Genomic DNA, 21,494 nt, shown 5'->3' on the forward strand with positions numbered 1-21,494 from the left:
AGAGAATGGGCAATTACTATACCATCAAGTAACAGCAGAAATAGCAGTCAGGTGACTGTCAGCAGTACCCTGTCAAAACAGCAATCACTGAGCAGTGTCTTGACTGCTAACTATTCACAGAGGGCCTAATGGTGTCAAGGCTCTGAAATATCCAAGCAGCTTCGTCCTAATTTCCAAGCTATACCAGAACCTATAGTTTTTATTGATTAATCAGGGTAGCAGGAGAGACATTGTTAGTAGGGTTTATTGACAAGGAATTGACAATTGATCGAAACTGTTTTTGTGGCGTTTGTACCGTTGAGTTTGCAGTTAAATTTGTGAAAAAGCGTCATATTTTTTGCTGATAAGCAGCTGTGTGTCTTGAGGGCTAAATGAGAGTTAAAATGTTAAATTTGAACTAATCTTGATTCTTGCAGATCTTGTTTCTTTGATTCAGTGCAATGTAAAAGATTAAACACAATACCTGAATGCCTTAATACAGATGTTCTCTTCCATATTGATTACTTGTGTAGTTTAGAAGAAACTGGAAAGATTTAAGAATAAAGAGAACTCCTCGGAGTCAGCATTGCAGTGGCTGGCGGAGGTCGAGTGAGTGTTCTCAGCAGAAGGCAACTGAGCAGAGGCCTTCATCATCATTCACTAGAGTGGAGGAATCAGCCCGTAGAGTTAATGACTGAAGAGTTCCAGTGGGCATCTGGTTGTTCTGAAGTGGTGATTCCCATTTTCTTTGATGCATTTCCCTTTTGGTGTTCCCGTTTTCTCTAGCCAGTGGTTTACCTCTTGCTCGTTTTCTATGCCTGAGTCAGGTTGTGGTATGAATTGAGTAAACAAGCGTTAAGGAAACAGTAAGACATTTGCTGTTGCAAGGAATCACAAGACTCGCTGCTATATTATTTTCTGTTCACCTGTTATATCTGTAAGTGCAATTATCACTTGGAAGATGACACAACATATGGCTTAATTCTGTGCTTTCATACTGTCAGAAATATTGGGTAATCAAAGAAGTAAATGGTATGCTGGGTAAGACATTTGAAGGATTGCTAACAAGATGTATATGGATTCTTTTTTTTGGTAGTACTTATAGACCCAAGATTTGGAAATGCAATGTCCTTACATGAGCTGTTAGACTTTACGTATAATCAGCGAGTTTTCCTTAATCATTTTAAGACTGCCAGCTATATGAGAAGCAATTCTCTGTTGTTATAACGAATCTCTCTTGTTATATTTAAATTTGTGAGCCCCAACCCCTCAAAATTTAAAAGGTTCAGACTCTGAATATCCTAGCTGCAGTCATAATTCTAGAGTAATATACATAAAATGATAGAGTAATGTAGAGTAATGCACATGAAATTATAATAAATTCTTGAGAATGTAGAAAATTGATATTAAAGTAAATGAATTTGATTTGTGCAATGTCATCCAAGGGTTTGCATTTAGACATCTTTTCATTACATTATGAGATTCTCACGCCTTTTGAAAAAGGGGTCCAGCCTGATTGTCTCACAGACGCCGCCTGGTCCTTGAGATCTTTGTCGCTCCTTGTACCAGAAATGAAGGTGGGCCAAAGAACCACGATGACCAATTTAGGAAGTTCTTTGTGAGTGATGAACTTCTCAGTCGTGTGACAAGGGAAGTCGTGTTGTCAGGTAATCAAGGAATATGTTTTTCAGAGTAGTATATTGCCTTAAGTAGGAACTTAGCTCAAGTAGGATCTTAGCTTAAGTAGGATATTGCCTTAAGCAGGAACTTAGCTTAAGTAGGATCGTAGCTTAAGTAGAATCTTTGCTTAAGTAGGAACTTACCTTAGGAAGGATCTTAGCTTAAGTAGAATTTTAGCTTAAGTAGGATTTTAGCTTAAGTAGGATCTTAGCTTAAGTAGGGACTTGTTTAAGTAGGATCTTAACTCAGGTGGGGACTTAGCTCAAGTAGGGACTTAGCTCAAGAAGAACATAGGCTAAGTAGGATCTTAGCTTAAGTAGGAACTTAGCTTTAGAAATTGGTTTAAGTATGAACGTAGCTTAAGTAGGAACTTAGCTTAAGTAAGAACTTAGCTTAAGTAGAAACTTAGCTTCAGTAGGCTCTTAGCTTCAGTAGGAATTTGGTTTAAGTAGGAAGTCGAGTTAATTAGGAACTTGGCTTCGGTAGGATCTTAGCTTAGTAGGAACTCAGCTTAAATAGGAACTTGGTTTAAGTAGGATCGTTTAGGGGCATTAGGTAAGAGTGGTTATTTTGGAAACCGAAGGAAAGGGGGCAGAACCATTTGCCATTTCGAAGACTTCGTAAGAGCTAGCCTTCCCTAATCTCGCGGAGATATACCTAAGTGAAAGCTGTGCATGGAATATTCCATTTGTGTATATTTTAAACTGCAATAGATGTTTATAAATGAAGGATATTGTATGCTGCATATAGCAGGTTTATATTTATTGTATAATACAATCGATTAACTCTTGCTGCAATTTATCAGCAGTTATTCGTAATGTTAAGAAGACAATCTACGATCAATTAGATTTGGTTACCTAAAGGGAGGGGCTGGGGGTGAGGGAGAGGGGGTCTCTCAACCCTGCCCCTGTCTATGCAGAATGGAGGTACATTGGTCGTCCTCCTGGACGGTACTTAACGTCCCGGGAATCGCGACTTGGCGTCTCGACCCTCTTTTATGTCAGTAATTTTTTTTTTTATGAAACTGGCGTGCCAGTCAATGTAATGACTTCAAGCGGTAACAGCCGAGTATCTCTCTCTCTCTCTCTCTCTCTCTCTCTCTCATGTTTTACTTGTTCTCTGTGTCAGTGTAGTGGTAGATTTCGTATTTTATAGCCCTTTCAAAACATTTCAATACAAGAGATTGATTTTAGACCAGATATTGTAAGTGTTCAATCACTAAGTGCTTCTCGATCCATTTACGACTTCATTTACTGCTCAAAATGTAAATCCTCGACGTAAATAGAACCTTCTTGAGTGCTCACGAGCAAAAATCCCTCCTTTAGACTTGAGAAAGTCAGTTAAAACGTATACCGAGAGAAACGAGCAGTGCTGATTGAATAATCGAGATAATCATTGACTTTTAAAGGTTTAGCCAACTTTTAACAGATTTACAATTTACAATTCAATCCTAAGGGTTTACAGGCTATTTTGGTGGGATTACAGTCTCCCTCCAAGTATTGCAGCCTCCGTCCGTTGGGTTACAACACATTTAAGTGGGATTTAAAGTTTAATTCATGACAAGTTCAGTTCTGAGTGCAAAGACATTTCTATTTAGAAGGATCACCAGAGTCTGATCTCAAAGTTGAAATTGTTTTATTTCCTTCATTTCATCTGGTTTCTCTTATGTAGTTCATTCTTTACTTATCTTTCTACTTTCGTACTTTCCCTATGATGATAATAATAATAATAATAATAATAATAATAATAATAATAATAATAATAATAATAATAATAATGTAGTTTATTCTTACATTCTCTATTTCTACGTTCGTACTTTCCCTATGCTAATAATAATAATAATAATAATAATAATAATAATAATAATAATAATAATAATAATAATGTAGTTTATTCTTACATTCTCTATTTCTACGTTCTATGTACTTTCCCTATATTGAAAAATAATAATAATAATAATAATAATAATAATAATAATAATAATAATAATAATAATAATAATAATAATAATAATAATAATAATAATAATAATAATAATAATAATAATAATAATAATAATAATAATAATAACATATCGGTAGAAGACCTCTTTTAAGCATGCATTGAAAGCGATAGCTGATGTAGCTATCACTTTTAATAATAATAATAATAATAATAATAATAATAATAATAATAATAATAATAATAATAATAATAATAATAATAATAATAATTAATAATAATAAGGTAGGTCTTTGTGGGTCTTTGAAAGCAAGCTATCTTTGAGATTTTTTTTATTTGAAGGCTTTTAAAGAATAGTTATAGAATCATTTTGGAATATTCCATGCACACCTAAATATTCGAGGAAGTGAAAATCAGTTTCAATTTGAAAAGGAAAAGTTGTAGTTTCTGGAAAACCGAGTTTTATTTTTTTAAATATTAGAAAATCAAAATGAAGGCATTAGTAAATTTTTAGGTTTAAAGGTATTTCGGCATAAAACTAAATCGGAACCGTCAAATAAAGAGGGAGTAACTTTGTGTAAAGTGAATATGTATTGTTTCTTGAATATTTCAGTCATCTGTCGTAGCAGTGGTTAAATTCTTTGCTTTTAAAATTGCTTTGAATCTGCGAGAATTTGAGTTGATTGTCGAAATCTTTCTCTCTCTTTGTTAAATGTACTTTATTCTCTCTCTCTCTCTCTCTCTCTCTCTCTCTCTCTCTCTCTCTCTCTCTCTATTATAGGTTATTCCCTTTTAAGTGTACTAAATTTCTGTCTCTGTTGGGTCATCTCTCTCTCTCTCTCTCTCTCTCTCTCTCTCTCTCTCTCTCTCTCTCTCTCTCTTATAGGTTATTCCCTCTTAAGTGTACTAAATTTCTGTCTCTGTTGGGTCATCTGAGTCTCTCTCTCTCTCTCTCTCTCTCTCTCTCTCTCTCTCTCTCGGTTAGGTCAGCTAAATTTTTTGCTCTTTCTTTTAAGATATCAGTCTCTCTCTCTCTCTCTCTCTCTCTCTCTCTCTCTCTCTCTCTCTCTCTCTCTCTCTCTCTCTCTTTTATAGGTTATTCCCTCTTAAGTGTGCTAAATTTCTCTCTCTGTTGGGTCATCTGAGTCTCTCTCTCTCTCTCTCTCTCTCTGGGTCATCGCAATTTTCTTTCATTTGCTTTCTGTGTGAAGGTGTAATTTAATTCTCTCTTTTTATCTATTATAGTTTATCTATTATAGCATTTCTCTCTCTCTCTCTCTCTCTCTCTCTCTCTCTCTCTCTCTCTCTCTCTCTCTCTCTCTGTGTCTGTAGTGATCGTCCGAGTCTCTTTCAAACGTCTCTCTCTTTATCCGTTAGTGTGTGTTTGTCAAACCCTGTCTCTCCTACTTTCTCTTCTAGCTAGGGAATGGGAGTTTGTTTTACAGAACAAAGGCAAGTTTTCAGTGTAAACAGAGGAAAGTTTAATGTAGGTTGGTTCAGGAACGACTTCCCAAGTTTTTTTGGGGGGCGGGTGGTGTGTTGTAGCGGGGAGGGGTGGGGGAGGGGTAGAATAGCATATGGTTGAGTGCTATTGTCAATTAACGTTTTGTTATTATTGTTATTTGCTTTAAGTAATCAGCTAGGTGCAAGCACAGTATTTCAAGTGTTCCATTCATACATCCCTAGGTATATTTCGGTGTAGTACTTTATTCCTAGGTAGATTCTGCGTTCTCAGAGGGTTAATGATTTATTATACCTTGATTAATAAACATAACAATGAGCATACTTTGTAAGGAAAGTGTCACACGCATTGGAGAACTTCATCATTGCCAAGAAATCCTGACATGGTCTGGTGGGTCCTGTGTATTGGAGAATTTAGTTTTCAAGCACAGGCCTTCTTGACCAGATTCAATTTCGTACATGGAATGACTTCTGATCTGCTAGGGGATGTTTTGGCCTCTGTGAGACATCATCCGCGGCCTCTGCGGAGGCCTGTTGAGTCTTTTGTAATGAATCGTGTCTCAAGTGCAAAAGGGGTTGAATGGATGACGTTTGTGATTTTATAAATCTTTCCCCAACCCTCCAACTCCCTTAATACTTTATTCCCTAAATAAACTAGTTTCCATAAAACTTTAATTTTCCACCCAAAGTTAATGTAAATATCTGTCAATTTTCCTCCCAAAGTTTATGTGAATGTTTAGATTGACTTTCAGTGTAAGTGTTCCCAAAATGGTAAAGTCAATTCGCTTATTCTGTGTAAAACACAAAAGCTCTTGTAAGATCCAAGGTATTGTATATTCAGATCCGTTGTCTAAACCAGACTGCCAATAAAAAGACCTTTACCTCTAATGTTCTATGTTTCATTTGTTTTACCTGACGATCCAGTTACTACTTTAGATTATCAAGTATCTTTGAGGGTATGAAACCCACGAAGCTTGCCTGGCTGGAACTGTCTCATCTGTCAAATGGTTTAAAGTCACTATAGGTATAACGAGTGACCGGAAGATGGTATTTCAGTTGTTCTTTGATACCTGTTGTCTTGTTCAGTCGTTTTCGGCAGTCATGAATTATCCTTGGCGTATCACAGCGTTGCCAGATCTATTATTCTCTTCAATTCTCTCGAATTTAAGTGCAGTTTTAATAACTACACTTCTCTTCGGTAGAAGAATCGTGGGAATATTCGATCTGGCTAAGCTGTGACAGGCCAAGGGAGCATTGTGACGGCCGAGAGAGACTGGATAGGGTATGGCAATTTCAGCCTTACTGTTTCCATGAGGTTTGTTTATTAAGTTCATACCACAACCTGAACTCAGGCATAGAAAACGAGCGAGAGGTTCGCCACTGGCTAGAGAAAACGGGAACACCGAAAGGGAAATGCATCAAAGAAAATGGGAATCACCACTTCAGAACAACCAGATGTCCACTGGAACTCTTCAGTAATTAACTCTACGGACTGATTCCTCCACTCTAGTGAATGATGAATAAGGTTTCTGCTCAGTTGCCTTCTGCTGAGAACACTCACTCGACCTCCTCCAGTCATTGTAATGCTGGCTTCGTGGGTAAAAAAATTGTAAAAAAAATTTTGGTAAATAAAAATATTCAGGTTCAACTTTAGTTTTTATTTGCTTCTTATTACAGCTCTTTAAATTTAATTCCACGAGCGTCCGGTGAAAAGGCCAGTGTTTCTTGACCTAACTCAAAACAAACTCACATTTGAGATCCGAACCACAAAGCTGGAGGCTAGGAGGCTGTTCACTTGAAACTGTCTACATAGCTGTCAAAAAATACAATGAGCTATTTAATGGTTTTGGTTTACCATAGGTGAAAGTGCCACAACTCATGCATAGTGCTACATCATCAAAACTGAAGTGCCTGAAGCTGTAACTTACATCAGATAGAATACACAATTTGAAAGTCTCCAAGGCTCCTATTCCTCATGAGTCATAGAACAAATATCAAAACTTTAGTGGAGTTTTCTCAATAAGTGTTTCAAGTTCTATGTAAACAGACTATTAAGCAGGACAAACCTTATATTGCCTTCAGAAGAATAGGTAATTGCTTAACTGAAACAGCTCAAATTGAACAAAAATACAAAGGCTTAATTCAAACCAAGAAAATTGAAGTTTCCTCAGAACTTACAAATTATTGAACCCCCAGAAAATATGTTCTCAATAAGGAATTACAAACTATTGAACCCCCAGAAAATTAATGTAAGTTCTCAATGAGGAATTACAAACTGTAGAACCCCTAGAAAATTAATATAAGTTCTCAATGAGGAATTACAAACTATTTGAACCTCCAGAAAATTAATACAAGTTCTCAGTGATGAATTACAAACTATTAGCCTTTTTGCCTCGAGGTACTAGGTAATTGCTTAACTGAAACGGCTCAAAATGAACAAAAATACAAAGGCTTAATTCAAACCCCAAGATGATTGATGTTTTCTCAGAAATTACAAACTACTGAACCCCCCGAAAAATAATAAGTTCTCAGCGAGGAATTACAAACTATTGGCCTTTTTGCCTCTAGTACTCGATAGGCTGCTTCAGAAACTGATCAGGCAAGGTCACTGTTGGGTGCATTGAGAAATACGAGGAGAAACTTGTCTTGTTTATTATATAGCATGCGCACGGAAATCCTAATTTAAAACCTTAATTTAAACGAAATCATTTTAAAACTTCAAACAAGTTCATGTTTAGTGTCAGGATGACTGAATCCACGTATTGGACAAAATACTACACTACTACACAGCATATGGAAATTAGACTGACATTTTTCTTAGTCTGATAATTTCATTTTACTAAATAGCTTTGGAAAGCTGCTCTTCGCATACTATTTAGCTAAAGCAATAAGTTACAATGGATCGTTAATTTCCCGTATGGGGGTAGTACCGTCAGTGCACCTCACACGGTGCACTGTAGGCATTTTTAGGGTTCTTTACAGCGTTCCTTCGGTCCCTAGCTGTAACCCCAATCATTCCTTTTACTGTACCTCCGTTCATATTCATTCATCCCTCCTTCCACCAGGTTTTCCTCCTGTTAAGCCTTTCAAACCTTTCTAAATTTCCCTTCCAGCGCCGAGTGACCTTATAGGTCGCAGCGTTTGGCCTTAATTCTAAATTCCTATTCCGATATATTCCATCTAGTGGTAGTAACAATCCCCAATGCTACAGTTAAAACTACATCCTGTCAGGCTTAGGAAACTGACTTATGTCCACCATTAGTCAAGGAACTTCACAAAGTTAATATCCAATTTTAAGTTATTTCTTTCCACGTCCCGCCATCATCATATTTCCAAAATTACTATTTTGACATCTCTAACTTTCGACTCCGAACAGCTACTTTTTTGTTAATTACCAATTAAACCATAAATCCCCAGGCAAGCTACTCTGCTCTAAATTTCAAGGTATTTTAGTGAATTGCCCTTTAAATCAAAATTCCCAGGCAAACTCATCTAATTACTCTAGATTTCGACCCCCAGAACCAATTGTTCTTTTGTCAATTACCATTTAAACCAAAATTCTCCGAACAAACATTTACTAAATTAACCAAATTCATACATTCCTCCTTTGAACTCTGCTTCCGAAGTGCTAGTTAGTCCACAAGCCACTAAAGACTTCCTAGCTAATGTGACTTCATTATACTTTAGAAATGTCAAGTTCATTCCTCCCATTCGAAAGTTTTCCTTCTTTCCGTAGTCACAAATCTAGCATTAAGCAAACTTCGGGAACTGGGGAGACTCTCCAGGTTTTCCAAACTATCACGTATGAACCAATGCTTTCATTTGGACTAATTGACCACGAAGATGTCTTAAAAGTGGTTAAGCCATTGCTTCTTCATAAACAGCATTCCAAACCCATTTCGCTTAAAATGAAATGGGAATTTTTGAATGTTTCCTAAGGATGCTTTTACAATTCTTAACAGGCGTACTGCAAAGATACCTTCAAGGTACTGAATCTTGGTTTTACCAAGTAATTAAACCTTTGAAAAGTGAAAAATTAGTTTGAAAAATTATATAAAAGTAGCATTGACATTAAATTTGCATTTTAATCGTACATAAATATAACCATGTTCAGTAGCCGTCTGCAGTTAAAGTAGTACAATCATTGTTTCCTACTGTAGTTCAATTTACCCAACAATGCTCGCACACCCTAATTTTAGGCATTCACTAATTCCTCATTGAGTAACAATACAAGTTTACTTTCTGAACCTATTCAGGTGGCCTAGCAGTGAAATTTATCAAAATCATGCAAAAAATCCTACATCCAACAAAACACTTGGAACCAAATGCAACTGTTGATTGCGAAAATTGCTTGTGGACACCCATTTAGGGAAACTTCTAGAAACCAAGTTTGGGTCAAGGTTCAAATGAGACGAGACTTCCACCAAACACTAATTTACCTACTAGATTTTACTAGATTTACGGTACATTTTAATACTCAATTTACAGTACGTTTTAATACTCAGTGCTAGATTTTATGACCATTACAGTAATATGGCCTAGCAATTTGGATTATTTTTTTATTTCCCCTCTTCGTATCTTCCTTAAATCGTCTCATAAAATTTAGGCGGAAGGCCAAGCTGGGACTTAAGAGGTCATTTAGTGCTGAAAACTATATTGCGAGAAGAAAGGTTCGAACGGCGTAACAGGAGGAAACTTTAAAGCAGTTACACTATAAAAATTAAGAGGGTATTGAGGAAAGTCGAGACGAAGGAAAATGACTTGAACAGATGTACAGTAAAAGTAATGAAATTGGTTGCAGCTAGGGGCCGAAGGGACACCGCAAAAAACCTAAAGTAACGTGTTCAGTGAATTCTATTATGAAAAATCCCTTTAGTCTCAATTTATGATACACTTTCGTAACCGCCTGTACTGATAACGCAACTTTACAAAACTAGCCTTCCACGATCACCTATAAAAATGTTTTATGGATTGTTTACAAGAAGGCAACTCGGGGTAAAGAAAATCCAAAAACCACGACCCCCAAAGTCCCTGAAGGATACTTTAAAATTATTTCTTACGGAAAAACATCACCCACAGACCCTAATACTAATGCTTCCTTTAAACAGATCTGCAGCAACAAAATGAAATATCCATATCTCCATTATAGAATGGAAAGGAATATGAAATTTAGGCTTTAAGCCAAGCACTAGAATCAGAGGGATTATTCTAAGCTATAATTTGGTTTGAGATGAAAAGTTATGGCAATGAATTTATAATTAAATATATAAAATTAGCGATTTTAAAACTAGTAAAAATTGACGTTTGGCAAAAACTGATATTCCCCATAAAAAATTATAACTGCATTTACGATATGCATATAACCTTTACAGTGCAAAATAAAGTTTAAAATGAAAAATATTTATAAACACTTATATACACAAATCTGCGTTATAGAAGTATTCGCACGACAAAAAAAAAAAAAAAAAGCATGGACCTTTCTACAATCAACAGTGCATTAGGAACTCACGAAAATTTAAATATAAAAAACTTTTATTTAATAAAACATACAAATAACAATGCGTTATTAATACGTAAGTGGGAATGTTCAGTGGCTAAACTGTGCTCAACCTTTCAATTGACAGTCATTCTTTTAACAGGAAAGTTACAGGTCTATACAGTTAATGGAAACCGTATAATGGGTGCTTCTGTGAATGTGACAGTATTAAGTTCTTACAATGATTAAGCACTTGTCAAATTTAGAACAGTATATGGGAAGTAGTTTCATGATTTTAAAGTGCCTAGGCCTATATATTGTAAAAAAAATTTTTCCACAATCCATGAACTTCATTTAAAACAAGCTTCATTTAAAACAAGCTTCATTTAAAACAAGCTTCATTTAAAACAAGCTTCATTTAAAACAAGCTTCATTTAAAACAAGCTTCATTTAAAACAAGCTTCATTTAAAACAAGCTTCATTTAAAACAAGCTTCATTTAAAACAAGCTTCATTTAAAGTATTTAGTTACTTCATAAAACCAAGATTATAAATGCAAAGATCTGACGTGCCTAGGCCTATACTACACAGTTCATTAACTGAAATTCACTACAGAAAATTTTTCAAAATACTTTAACTGCCAGTTCACAAGTTTTATTTAATATATCTATTTATTTCATAAGCCCAAGAATATAAATTTGTCAGTACAGATGGTGACTCAAGCACAGCCCTCTTCAATATAATTTAATTTTGGCCTCTGGATTGAGCAAACTTCCCATATAAATGCAGCTTTTATAACTATCTAAAAAACACATTGGCCAACTGTTTTAAAATACGTGGATGGAAAGAGAACGTCATGATTTGTTAAAGCATTTCCTATACTCAATGCACATCTGATAATCTAAGATAAGAATATAAGATTTGGGCAAAAGACTAAACACTGCGACCTATAAGGTCATTCAGCGCTGAAAGGAAAATTGAGGATAAAGGAGGTTTGAAAAGTAACAGGGGAAAACCTCGCAGTTGCACTATGAAACAAATGTTAGGAGAGGGTGGAAGGAGGGAAGAATATGAACGGAGGTACAGTAAAAGGCATACTTAACATCCTACCAATCTGCCCTTACACTAAATTCATCCACACCCCCACCCCCTCCCCCTCCAAAAATCCTATTTGCTCTCTACAAGGTTTATCAGTGTAGCTGAAGACAAATATTCAAGATGCAAGAATTATTACAATTGTACGTCAACCTTTCTCTTCCTTTAAAGGTAGATTGCAGTGGTTCTTAGCTTCAAATGAAAAAGAATCTAACAAACGTTTAGTTCGACCAACCTAATGGTTAATGTCATTCGGAAGATGAACCCTAACCATATGGAACAAGCCCACCAAAGTAGCCACAGACTTACAGTTCAAGCTCCCAAAGAACGTAGTTTTCATTCGATTATTATTAAAATAGTTTAACCAGACCACTGAGCTGACTATCAGCTCTCATAGGGCTAGCCCGAAGGATTTGCATGAATACCAGGTCTAGGCCAGAAACCAAGCACTGGGACCAAAGACGTCATTCAGTATGGTGATGAATGAATCAAAATTTAAGAAACTGCACAAAGGCACATTCTCTCATGCGGGAACCCACTTGATACATTTACTCATGTTTCCATATATACAAAATAAGCTATATTAATATTAAAATTCAGAATAAGTTAAACATTAAAATTTTGCTTTAAAATTCTTTTAATGCTTTAAGAGTTTTCGTAATTTCATTTACTTTTTATATTTTATCATCACAGTTCATGAACATTAAAATCGGAATTAATGAAATGTAGAAGATTCTGATAAAATTCCCCCTCATTTCTAAAAGTTAACAGTCGTTGCTGGTCATACTTTGGGCACTCAACACTACTGACCATTATCACCACCACTGAGCACTCCGGAGCAGGGCTAAGTGGGCTGCTCATTAAAATTTTCATTCGAAAGTAACACCAGGTAAAGGGAAAGCCACCCAAAAAGACATTCTAGATAAATTGCATTTACACTGTCACTCAAAACATAGGATTAAATTTGTGTCACATGGAAAAGTAAGGTTCTCTGACACTAACAAGAAGACCCTTTAGACTCGTTGTAAAAAAAAAAGATTTAAGCAGATTTAAATGACCCTAACGTCTGGATACAGACTAACCCTAAACTAATTCACTCAACACTTTCATAACATTTCCTTTCCATCTAATTCAAATGACCCTTACGTCAGTTAAGCTAATTTGTTAAGACACTTAACATTTCCTTTCCATCTGATTTTAATTGACCATAACGTCAAGATGAAGACTAACTCAAAACATTAACACTTCAACATAACATTTCCTTTCCATCTTTTGATTCCAGATTATAAAACTAGAAGCACGTTTGAATTTCGATCAGAAGATACAGCTCTTGCTAATTTTTGAATCTGAATGGTTATCGGGAAGATAAGACGTGCAACATCAGACAAGTAGCGAAGTCTTCTGGGGCAGAAACGAAGATGATCGACAGCCGTAGTCTTTCAAGTCTTGACGGCGGCAGATTCTTCTTCCTCAGGAATTCTTTCAGCATTCTGAAAAGCGAGAAGGCATGAATACCGACAGACAAGAGATTGCCTGCATCTTACTGGTTTATATACCTACAGACTAAAAATACATTTTTTTCACTTATGGACTAGTTGAATTTTAATTATCTTAATTTTTTTTTAAATTTACTCTACATGAAAACACTTCAAAACTTACGTTAAAAGTTTTTAAGTTCCAGTAAAATAAAGCTAAATGGAACTAAGTAAAAAATTCCATGCAATGAAAATATTTTCCCTTTAAATATTAATATATAAAACCTGATATTTGATATATAAAACCTGATATTACTGAATTTTTTCTTTGAGCTAGAATGATTCAAAAGACCAAAGACAAGAGATCTGCAAACTTGGAAATATTTACCTGCGAATTTAAAGTACAAACTTCAGTGAACCCAATATATATCCACATTTCACATTGAAAATTTAACTACATAATTTCAACTCGACAGTAACCCTTAAAGTCATACCCAGCCTAATGCAAGCACGGAAAATGAAGCAGGAAAATCATTTGTATACTGACCAAGAAGTACTGTGGCTATTTTTGGCAGAAAAAAAAATCCATTGAACGTGACACTCCTCTTGTTAGGTCTTTTAATCAACCCAGTTCCCTAACAACTATCAATTGCCAAAACTATTATTACTTTTGTTCCAGCAGGCAAGTCTTCTTAATTTATACCAAAATCTTTACATTTGACCATATCTCTCCAATCACAAATTAAGTGCAAAGTTGACCAAACTCTCACAAAGCTTCCTACCAGACTATCCTCTGTAACCATACTCTATTTAGAAACCAGCAACAAGAAAGGTGCTAGCTCTGCTTTTAAAACTTGGCTATAGCCTTGAGTAAAGAATTTTCTCACCTTACAAGGATTTTTAATTTTTAAAAATGGTTTAAAAAAATCTGAGTACTCACTTTGTTTCATTATCACCGGGTCACTTGAGGTAATGCAGCACCGATGATCTCACAAAAAAACATGCATAGGTCAGGGGTCGACCAGTTGTTACATTAATTCTTCAAAGCCTCCTGTTGGCCCTGAGCAAAAAAAAATCTGCTTAGTTTTCCACAGCCATACCCATCTCAAAACCTACGTTTTTCAGTTCATTGAAGAAGGCAATGATTACAAGTCACGGCAGATAGCAATGTAGATTTGTAGACATTGATTCAATCTACATTTAAAAACCAATTTCGTGCCATGGACAGGAAATAACATGAGCCTAAGTCTCAAGGTTAGAATTTATTGAAGGCAAACTGCCTTACAGAACAGCAAAAAAATGTAAAACTATATAACTGATGGCAATTCCTAGCAAGAACTGAATAACTTACTGGTGAGTAATTCCTAGCAAGAAAACTTGCTAGCAAGTAATTCCTAGAACGAGAACTGTACAACTTATTGGCAAGTAATTCCTAGCAAAACTGTATAGCTATTGGCAAGTAATTTCTAGTACGAAAACTATGATTACTGGCAAGTAATTCCCAGCAAGAGATTGTAACTTACTGGCACGTAATTCCTAGCATGAGAACTTTACAACTTATAGCAAGTAATTCCTAGCACAAACTGTATAATTTATAGCAAGTAACTCCTAGCACAAGCTGTATAACATAGCAAGTAATTCCTAGCACAAACTGTATAACATAGCAAGTAATTCCTAGCACAAACTGTATAACATAGCAAGTAATTCCTAGCACAAACTGTACAACTTACTGGCGAGTAATTCCTAGCACAAACTGTACAACTTACTGGCGAGTAATTCCTAGCATGAGAACTTTACAAAACTGGCAAGTAATCCCTAGCACGAGAACTACAACTTACTGGCGAGTAATTCCTAGCATGAGAACTTTACAACTTACTGGCGAGTAATTCCTAGCATGAGAACTTTACAACTTACTGGCGAGTAATTCCTAGCATGAGAACTTTACAACTTACTGGCGAGTAATTCCTAGCATGAGAATTTTACAAGTAATTCCTGGCAAGTATATTCCTAGCATAAAAGAACTTTACAACTTACTGGCGAGTAATTCCTAGCATGAGAACTTTACAACTTACTGGCGAGTAATTCCTAGCACAAATTATATAATTTATAGCAAGTAATTCCTAGCACAAACTGTATAACATAGCAAGTAATTCCTAGCACAAACTGTACAACTTACTGGCGAGTAATTCCTAGCATGAGAACTTTACAACTTATAGCAAGTAATTCCTAGCACAAACTGTATAATTTATAGCAAGTAATTCCTAGCACAAACTGTATAACATTTACTGGGAAATAATTCCAGCACAAACTGTATAACATAGCAAGTAATTCCTAGCACAAACTGTATAACTTATAGCAAGTAATTCCTAGCACAAACTGTATAACTTATAGCAAATAGTTCCTAGCACAAAATGTATAACTTATAGCAAGTAGTTCCTAGCACAAACTGTATAACTTATAGGAAGTAATTCCTAGCACAAACTGTATAACTTATAGCAAGTAATTCCTAGCACAAACTGTATAACTTATAGCAAGTAATTCCTAGCACAAACTGTATAACTTATAGGAAGTAGTTCCTAGCACAAACTGTATAACTTATAGCAAGAAATTCCTACCACGAGAAACTGTATAACTTATAGCAAGTAATTCCTAGCACAAACTGTATAACTTATAGGAAAGTAATTCCTACGAGAACAAACTGTATAACTTATAGCAAGTAATTCCTAGCACACAAACTATACAACTTAATGGCAAGTAATTTCTATCACACAAACTATACAACTTAATGGCAAGTAATTTCTAGCACATCAACTATACAACTTAATGGCAAGTAATTTCTAGCACAACTATACAACTTAATGGCAAGTAATTTCTAGCACATCAACTATACAACTTAATGGCAAGTAATTTCTAGCACATCAACTATACAACTTAATGGCAAGTAACTCCTAGCACGCAAACTGTACAACTTACTGGAAAGTAATTCCTAGCGCCAGAACTGTACAACTTAACTTGCAAGTAATTCCTAGCATGAGCACTGTATTGTATAACCTACTGGGAAATAGTTCCTAGCACGAGAATTGTACTGTATAACTTACTGGCAAGAAACTCCTACCACGAGAACTGTACTGTATAACTTACTAGCAAGTAATTCCTGGCACGAGAACTTTGTCTAACTACTGGCAAGTAATTCCTAGCACGAGAACTGTACTGTATAACTTACTGGCAAGTAGTTCCTAGCACGAGAACTGTACTGTATAACTTACTGGCAAGTAGTTCCTAGCACGAGAACTGTACTGTATAACTTACTGGCAAGTAATTCCTAGCACGAGGACTATAGCTATTGGCAAGTAATTCCTAGTATAACTTACTGGCAATTAATTCCTAGCACGAGAACTGTTTAACTTACTGTAAAGTAATTCCTAACACGAGAACTGTACAACACGAGAACTGTACAACACGAGAACTGTACAACACGAGAACTGTACAACACGAGAACTGTACAACACGAGAACTGTCAAGTAATTCCTAGCACGAGAACTGTACAACTTAACTGGCAAGTAATTCCTAGCACGAGAACTGTACAACTTAACTGGCAAGTAATTCCTAGCACGAGAACTGTACAACTTACTGGCAAGTAATTCCTAGCACGAGAACTGTACAACTTACGGGCAAGCAATTCCTAGCACGAGAGCTATACAATTTAATTGGCAAGTAAACCCTAGCACAAGAACTGTACAACTTACTGGCAAGTAATTCCAAGCACGAGAATTGTACAACTTACTAACAAGTAATTCCAAGCACGAGAATTGTACAACTTACTAACAAGTAATTCCCAGCACGAGAACTGTACAACTTATTGGCAAGTAATTCCTAGAATAACTATTATTGGCAAGTAATTCCTAGCATAACTATTACTGGCAAGTAATTCCTAGCATAACTATTACTGGCAAGTAATTCCTAGCATAACTATTACTGGCAAGTAATTCCTAGCATAACTATTGCTGGCAAGTAATTCCTAGCATGATAACTATTACTGGCAAGTAATTCCTAGCATGATAACTATTACTGGCTAGTAATTCCTAGCATAACTATTACTGGCAAGTAATTCCTAGCATAACTATTACTGGCAAGTAACAAGCATAACTATTACTGGCAAGTAATTCCTAGCATAACTATTACTGGCAAGTAATTCCTAGCATAACTATTACTGGCAAGTAATTCCTAGCATAACTATTACTGGCAAAGTAATTCCTAGCATAACTATTACTGGCAAGTAATTCCTAGCATAACTATTACTGGCAAGTAATTCCTGGCATAACTATTACTGGCAAGTAATTCCTAGCATAACTATTACTGGCAAGTAATTCCTAGCATAACTATTACTGGCAAGTAATTCCTAGCATAACTATTACTGGCAAGTAATTCCTAGCATAACTATTACTGGCAAGTAATTCCTAGCATAACTATTACTGGCAAGTAATTCCTAGCATAACTATTACTGGCAAGTAATTCCTAGCATAACTATTACTGGCAAGTAATTCCTAGCATAACTATTACTGGCAAGGAATTCCTAGCATAACTATTACTGGCAAGGAATTCCTAGCATAATAACTATTACTAGCAAGGAATTCCAAGTACTATAAATATACAACTTTCTGGCAAGTAAATGCTAGCACAAGAACTGTATAACTTACTGGCAAGTAATTCCTAACAACTATTACTGGCAAGTAATTCCTAGCATAACTATTACTGGCTAGTAATTTCAAGCTATAAATGTACAACTTTCTGGCAAGTAATTAACAGCACAAGAACTGCATAACTTACTGGCAATTAAATTCCTAGCACGAGAACTATAGCTACTGGTAATTAAATCCTAGTAAGAGCTGTGTAACGTTTTCGCAAGTAATTCCTAGCACAAAAACTACAGGAAAGTAATTCCTAACACGAGAAACCACTAACTTACCCATTCCTAGCACGTGAAATCACTAACTTCTGGCAAGTAATTCCTGGCACGAGAAATCACTAACTCACTGGCAAATAATAGTAATTCTATATATTTGCTCCGCGCCTATTTTTACCTTTTCAATTGGTCTTTTCTACACTTTTAGGGGTTCTGATACTGGCGGTGCATCTTTGTTGTCGGCCAAATGGAATGTCCCTTCGCCGTGTTTAGTACTGGCCGTGGGGGGGCGGTTACCCATACGCTAACAAGTTATTGCACTTCACGGGCGGGATATGAACAGTTCCAAACAGACTTAGCCGTGCTCTGTCTTGTGAAGATCGCGTATGGAAACCCCTTGTTGGATGGATTTCGGGGTTAATTACAGGTTAATTAGACTCGAGCGCCAAAAATGAAGGTAAATTCATAATTATCAACCAAAAAACTGTAGAAAATGTAAAGTTATAGTGCCGTCGGCGACGCGGAGCTACCCCATAGTTCTACCCAAATAATTCCTAGCACGAGAACTGTATAAGCCTGGCAACTTCCTCATAGCAAGCGAGTCTTATAACTACCGTCAAGTAATTCCTAGCACGAGAATTGTACTGTATAACTGGCAAGTAACGCCTAACATGAGAACTGCATTATTTCTGGCAAGTAATACCTAGCACAAGAACTACTGTATATGATTAATGGCAAGTAATGCCTAGCATGAGAACTATAAAAACTAGCAAGTAATACCTAGCACGAGAACTGTATGATTAATGGCAAGTAATACCTAGCACGAGAACTGTATAGCTACTGGAAAGTAATAACCAATACGAGGACTAACTACTGGGAAATAGTTCCTAGCAATAGAACTGCGTAGCCACTGTCAAGACTAGGGCTACTGGCAAGTAATTCCTAGCACGAGAACTATATAGCTACTGTTGAGAAATTCGTATAATAAATCATAGCACAAGAACTATATAACTACTGGCAGTGATTCTTGCTAAGAGCTGTATAACTTACGGGCAAGTAATTCCTAGCACGAGAACTATATAGCTACTGTTGAAATTCGTAGCACGAGAACTGTAGAGCTACTATTAAATAAATCATAGCACAAGAACTATATAACTACTGGCAGTAATTCTTGCTAAGAGCTGTATAACTTACGGGCAAGTAATTCCTAGCACAAGAACTGTAAATAAGAGCTGTATAACTACTTCGTAAATTATGGCTTAAAAAGTTCTGAACAAACAGTCTCCTGCAAATTCCATTAGCAGAAAACCATGAAAGAACCTTCCATTTAAACCTAATATTTATGATTAACCTCCTAAAGCCTTTCAAGGCACTATAGATCTGTATAATTTTTCTAAACGCATCACTACAACCCTTACACTAACCCACTCTAGTGCACAGAACACTTGTGTGCACTTAAAAATCAGACACCATAGGATCTCGAAGTACCCCAATGAACGTTCCGATTTCAAGTCTCCATTACAACACTTTCTCATCACCAAGACCTAATAACTTAAAACCACGCTGGGTGCAAAAAATAGTTAATATATCACCATCAAATACTCATGGAATGTATCTAGCCTCCCCCAAAACGAAATACTCAATAACTCACCTTACAAGTTACACTATATTGTCATTAACACTGGGTGTACAACACTCAACATAAAAATATGCAGCTTGTTGTAAGAACTCAACGCCGACAATCTTCACACTGTTGTCGAGCTGAAAATTTTAACCTAACCCCACTTTTCTCATGGAGTCTAAAGCCAAGGAAGGGTGAACTCATCCCCACACTAACGCCATCCATTGACCTGCAAAGTCGAGAGTTAACGCCATCTGTTGGCCAAAGAATTCAGAGTCACCGCCATCTGTTGACCTGAGAAGTCGAGAGTTAACGCCACTATTGACCGAAGAATTCAGTTAACGCCATCCATTGACTGAAGAAGTCGAAATGTTGACCAAAGAATTCAGAGTCAATGCTATCTATTGACTGAAGAAGTCGAGAGTAAACGCCATCTATTGACCTGAGAAATCGAGAGTAAACGCCACTATTGACCAAAGAATTCAGAGTTAACGCCATCTTTTGACTGAAGAAGTCAAAAGCCCCCCCCCAAAAAAATAATAAATTAAATTTTGCCAGACAGATTTTCAACTTTCATCAAAAGAACAGTTTCAATATGCACAATAAGATCCTTTTTTTTATAATTACTGCTGCAATTTTCAACATTTCCTAAACCTTGATATTAAAGATAGCTCGTATTGTTTGATTGGTTTTCAAAAAAGCTGCTATATTCAAATACTGAATACCAGAACAACACATTTAAACCTAAGTTTACAAAAAGCCAGCTATTCTATTACTACTTCCTTTCACAGGAAGAAAGTGTCTAGGCAGAATTGGCATTTTGTCTTAACGTTTTTAATAAATTTCGTCAAGTTTTTAATTGCATTGTCATCTTCAACGTTTATTTTGGATGAATTCCTATCGAACCCAAAATTGGTCCATTAGCATGGCTGTTATAAATAAAATAAATAAATAAATAAAACAACTCAGGTATAGTTTACACAAGGAAATGCTTGTAAGGTTATAGAAGCAATGTTGAGAAATTCTCTCTCTCTCTCTCTCTCTCTAAATCAGTTACGTATGTCACCTAATTTCCCAGAAAAGATTTACATTTCAGCTTCCTGGATAATCCAGTTTTATTGCGCTGTTTCACAAACAACCTGTCATACGACCGAACAGACAATGCTCCATAATCCTAATCCTGGGGTATATGTATCTCCTGCCATTAACTTGCCTTAGCTTTATCGTTCAGTCAAAATGGCCTTCATCTTTTTTCGAAGGGGAATGGAGAGGTCAACCAATTCATGACCGAAAGGAGAATTGAAGGAAAATGCACATTTATTGAGGTACTCAAAAGCGTGATAGGATTTGAAAATCCAGCGAGTTCCCTGCAATAGATTCAGTTAAAAGAACATTTATTGTCTTGGAAATGTATTCAATGGGTTTCCTTTGTGTGGGTAGATTCGTATTTATCAATTTTATTCGGAATATGAATTCTAATGAATCTTATTCATATGGAACAAGCCCACTACATGGGCCACTGGCTTGAAATTCAAGCTGCCAAAGAACATGGTGTTCATTTGAAAGAAGTCACGGCAGGTGATACTAGATACACAAAGGAGAGATCAGTTATCAGAGAAAATAACATAGAAAATAAATAAATAGATATAAATGTAAGTAAATGACCAAAACACAAGGAGTATTGCTTTAGGGTAGCAATGCACGGCAACTTCGCTGGAACTTCTGAGGTTCGAGTCTCGCAACATCCTCCTCAGGTGTGAGGAATAAAGGACCTCCGGGACTGAGAGAAGTTCGACAGCAGGCGGGGGGAAAAAAAAAGGGGCAAGAGGTGGAAGTATATAAAACAGAGAACCGAAAAAGAAAA

At 36.1% G+C, this 21,494-nt stretch overlaps 1 long non-coding RNA gene across 2 annotated transcripts in view; it reads right to left on the bottom strand.

The window, feature by feature from the left end:
* Window positions 1–12,364: 12,364 nt before the first annotated feature.
* LOC136833289 (uncharacterized) overlaps window positions 12,365–21,494 on the bottom strand; it is a 24,288-nt gene continuing 15,158 nt past the window's right edge. For both annotated transcript variants that reach the window (XR_010851405.1, XR_010851404.1), the window contains 2 exons: window positions 14,047–14,166; window positions 12,365–13,121 (listed from right to left, as the gene is read on the bottom strand). This is a non-coding gene — a long non-coding RNA (uncharacterized lncRNA). The remainder of the gene's footprint in view (window positions 13,122–14,046; window positions 14,167–21,494) is intronic.

Source organism: Macrobrachium rosenbergii, chromosome 51, assembly GCF_040412425.1.
Source record: "Macrobrachium rosenbergii isolate ZJJX-2024 chromosome 51, ASM4041242v1, whole genome shotgun sequence".
NCBI classification, from domain to species: domain Eukaryota; kingdom Metazoa; phylum Arthropoda; class Malacostraca; order Decapoda; family Palaemonidae; genus Macrobrachium; species Macrobrachium rosenbergii.